The sequence below is a fragment of the Ruditapes philippinarum genome, unplaced genomic scaffold, assembly GCF_026571515.1.
Source record: "Ruditapes philippinarum isolate M1 unplaced genomic scaffold, ASM2657151v2 ctg7616_1_1_1_1, whole genome shotgun sequence".
Taxonomy (NCBI): Eukaryota; Metazoa; Mollusca; class Bivalvia; order Venerida; family Veneridae; genus Ruditapes; species Ruditapes philippinarum.
In genome coordinates, this window is record NW_026865927.1 from 18,443 (window position 1) to 22,890 (window position 4,448).

Here is a 4,448-nt window from a genome sequence, read left to right on the forward strand (position 1 = left end):
TGTAGCATGAGATAAGATTATTTACATACATGAAACTTGATTACAAATAGATTAAAAAGAATAAAACATTCATTTATATTGCACATTCATCACACTGTCAGTGATCAGTTATACGTTACTCATGTTTATCTCATTTCAGATTTTAAAATAGTGATTCAAACTTTCTGAAAAAATGTGTTTTAAGATTTTTCTTAAATACATAAATATTCTTAGATTGTTTCAACTCTAATGGCAGCGGATTCCACAATTTTGGACCAATAGTTCCGAAACTTCTGTCACTAAATGTTTTTCTTTTATTGAATGGAATAACGTAGCAGTTCTCAGAGGTTTTAGCTGAACGTAGTCGGGTATTTGGTACTTGTTTGGTTAGGAGTTCAGAAAGGTATTTTGGAGCATGACCGATTGAACAATTGTATACAAAAGTCAAAATTTTATATTCGATTCTAGATCTGATGGGCAGCCAGTGAAGGTCGAACAATGCTTGCCTTGAACTGTCAAAATTCTTTCGTTGCAGAACTAACTTAGCGCACATGTTTTGAATACGTTGCATTTTTTTCAATTCAAGATCTGATACACCATAAAGTATGACATTGCAATAATCCAAGTGTGACATTACGAGTGCTATAACTAGTATTTCAGCTGCTTCTATGGCGAGGTATTTTCGGATACGTTTTATTCTAAGATAGTTTAACATTGCAGTACGGCACTTTCGTTTGACATGTTCCTTGAAATTTAGTGTTTGGTCTAGAAATGCGCCTAAATATCCAATGGACTCCTTGGAGTTGATCTTATCTCCGTTAATACAAATGGATTTTAGGTGACACTTTTCGAGTTGTTGATATCAATCGCACCATTTTCTAATTCAGCGATTGCAGAAATTTCACTATTTTCTTCAGTCGGTTTAGAAAGTTTGGTTGCAGTATGGTCATCAGCGAATCCATACACCGATAATCCAGATGGAATCACGTCAAACAAGGTTTCCGCATACGTTAGGTAGAGCCAAGGCCCTAAACAACTACCCTGGGGGACACTGCACTCTAGTTGCCGTGGAGCTGAGACCGCCGAGTTGACACACACGCGACAGCCCCTCGGACGAAGGTATGAATCAAGCCAGCTGAGCACTGAACCGCTCATGCCGTACTGCTTCTGTAGCACGTCGGGTCTCAACCCGGTACGGAATTAGACCGAACCCATTGTAGTCTAGAAAGTAGTTCTTTAAAATTTTGAAATGGCCCAGTATAAGTCATCTCTAGTTAGATTGGTCATAATTAAAGTGTATTTATTGCATGTGGGTAGTTTTTGTGTGTTATATGATGACTTTAAAAGTTATTTTTTGTGTATTCTCCAGGAACTCATTTGTTAGTGGAAGGATTAAAGATGTACTACCCACCAGCTGTCAGGAGTTTTTAAAGAGGTGAATTTAAACAGTGTTACAACAGAATGAAGATTTCTGAAAAAAGTAGATGGCTAACCTATTATATTTTGGGCCTCATTGGACTTAGATAGTAAGTAATGTTTAATGTTTAAAGTTGAAGACAGTATATAATTCATCAAGAACAGTGGAATCCAGAATTAAGCCTCAAATTTGACTGATTTACTATAGAACAAATAGTACGAAAATTCACCGGTCCGAGTCCTAGATAAGAAATAAGAAAAATTGGAACTGGTTGATGGATATGGATGAAACTTTGCATCAGTGATGTGTTTATGAAAAGAAGTCAGGAAAATAAAGGATAACTGACAGGTTTGAAAATTTTAAATTTTATTTCAAATTTTAAATTTTGACATTTTAAATTGGGACATATGTTGTTATTGTTATCTCCCCTTCAAATGTAGATGTCTGCTACTGTGTCAGTAAGCAGGGAGAAGGGTACAGAGCTTTTGCATGAAAGATTAACCACATTTTATTGAATTAAAACTGTAAAGATAAATTTAGAATTAAAAAATGAAATTTAAATTTTGTAAAAAGCAGTTTATAAATTGATAAATTTTATTTTTGCACCCTGTGTTTAGCAATATACTATAAATCTAGCTTATTTTTATAAGATTTATATAGAAAATGATAATTTTTAGAGAAATGCATCTTAAATTATGGATAAATTATGCATTGCAAGGAATTGGGGAGTGTGTGGTTTCAGATTGGTTACATTGGTAAAAAAAGTGATTGGCAAGCTCATTCCAGAGATCTCTAAGGGGCCCAAGAAGCACCGGCCATGGGATTCGAACAAGCACCATAGTAGCCTATTGCTCATATGGACCACACATTATATGTTTTGATGTTTCAGCAAAGGATTGATGCTGTAGTAATCAGTATGTAAATATTCACTATTTTCTTGTATTTCAATGAAGCAGAACTGACAATTGAACAGGACAAATGTGATTTATAAAATTTGGAAATATAGGCATTTTCAGTGTAGTGAAACTTGATGTTTTGCTGTGTTGCAGAATGTATTTGCTATTAATATATACACATAAAATATTTTCTAGTCATTAAACAGTGTCCTTTATGGATAATTGGCTCATTTAGAATAACACAGTTGATATGATTGTTGTTGTTGTAGCTGCTACATCAGTTAATTAAGGTTAGATTTATAATGTCTAAACTGCTATTTTCATGCAGGCATGCATTTTTCAGCACACAATATTTATATAAGCTCTCCTGTGTGAATTAGCAAATCTAGCCATTGATTAATTAAGACATTATTTTCTTTCTTTTTCAGATATCAGAATTACAGCATAAATGCCTCTTATAATTTTCTTAGGCTTGTACTAGTGTTGCATATTTTTTCAGACCGTGCAGTTACCAAAGCCTGGGTTTGAGTAAAGGACCTTACCTTATCCTGGTAAAGATCTATGGAAGGACTCCTTCAGCTCAGTTTGGCAGCAGCTTTGTCAGGACACATTGAGAAGGTAATAACTTATGTCTAGTTTGAAACTTCAGCTATTGACGGTAGCGACTCCCAATGCTCGGGCAATATTTGGTAGTTATTTTGATGTATATCAGGAGAAAATTTCTCTAATTCTGACTATATTAAGACTTCTCAATGATTTAAAGTGGGAGACGGTATGTGTCATCTTTTTTAAGCCTTATTTGTGTGAGAGTTGGCTAATCTTACTTTGTCAGAAGACATAGCCCATGGTGATATGGTAACCTCTTTGCTAACCTTAAGATTACCTCTGTTTGTCTTTATTGATATCTTAAGCAAACAATGTAGGGTGTGTATGTTGGTTCTTTACTTTATTTACCATGGTATATAGGTAAAAATCATAATCAGTAAGTTTTATTACAATATTGAAGGAAAAAGTTATGAAAAAAGCACATTTAATTGTGATTACTTGTATTTTAACCCAAAATTTCATGCTCCCATTTAAAGAAATGGAGTTTTTATTACAATTTTTAAGCAATAAGGTCTTATTCTTTCATAAAAATAACTGTATGACATTAGCCGGTAACATTAAACTTTATTCGAAGAAAATCCATTGACAGAATCAAAAGATATGACAGAATTTGTAATATAAATTTTTGCGTAAAATTCTATTGGCCGAGCCTGACTTTTCGCATGAAGGTTCATATTTAAGAAATTGTACTGCATTAATGTAATTTGTTAGAGACATGTCAAACCTATATGATTGTACTTGTATAACACTAAATTACTAGGAAATGAGTAGAAAGTTTGGCTTAACTTAAATTTTGGATTCATTTAGGTCTCAACCCGGTACCGAATTTGACCGAACCAATTGTAGTCTAGAAAGTAGTTCTTTAAAAATTTTGAAATGGCCCAGTTTAAGTCATCTCTAGTTAGATTGGTCATAATTAAAGTGTATTTAATCCGATTTCTGACCATTTAGTAGGCTTGTGCTGTTCCAGTTGTAACATTCTGTGACATTTGTAACAATTTCATATGAAGTTTTCACTTCAAACTCTTGTTACACTTGCAACAATGTTGTAACAACTAGATCTATACATTTATAATACAACCTTCTAACATCTATGTAAGGTTACAGATTTCGATTTCTAAGCAGTTTAGGGCTTATGCTGTAACGCTTGTAACAATATGTAACATTTGTATCAATTATATATGAAATTTTCATTTCACTATCAATTCTCGTAAACTTTGTAGCAATGCTGTAACAACTACACCATTGCCATACTGTTGCACTTCAGGACTTTGCCTAAATCGTCACGTAAAGATTTGTTCATAAACGCGTAAATAAAAGGATTTGCAGTGTTATACATAAAGTACATATAGAACACTATCTGATTGTAGTTCACCAGACGGAGTGACATCAGCCATGCCGGTAAAAATGTTACACCAAACACTATTGCTACCACAAATAACATAAGTGCGGTATGAATGTTCGCAATAAGAGTTTTCTCTTTTACAGATAATGCATCGATCTGTAATAAATGAAACATAATTGATTTGTAAAATAGAAGTAAAAACAAA

At 33.5% G+C, this 4,448-nt stretch overlaps 1 long non-coding RNA gene across 1 annotated transcript; it reads left to right on the forward strand.

Moving 5' to 3' along the window:
- The first annotated feature begins 1,522 nt into the window (after positions 1-1,522).
- Positions 1,523-2,917, forward strand: LOC132730764 (uncharacterized). The gene is made up of 2 exons (XR_009625795.1): positions 1,523-1,744; positions 2,792-2,917. It is a non-coding gene; the product is annotated as an uncharacterized LOC132730764 (long non-coding RNA).
- Positions 2,918-4,448: the final 1,531 nt, after the last annotated feature.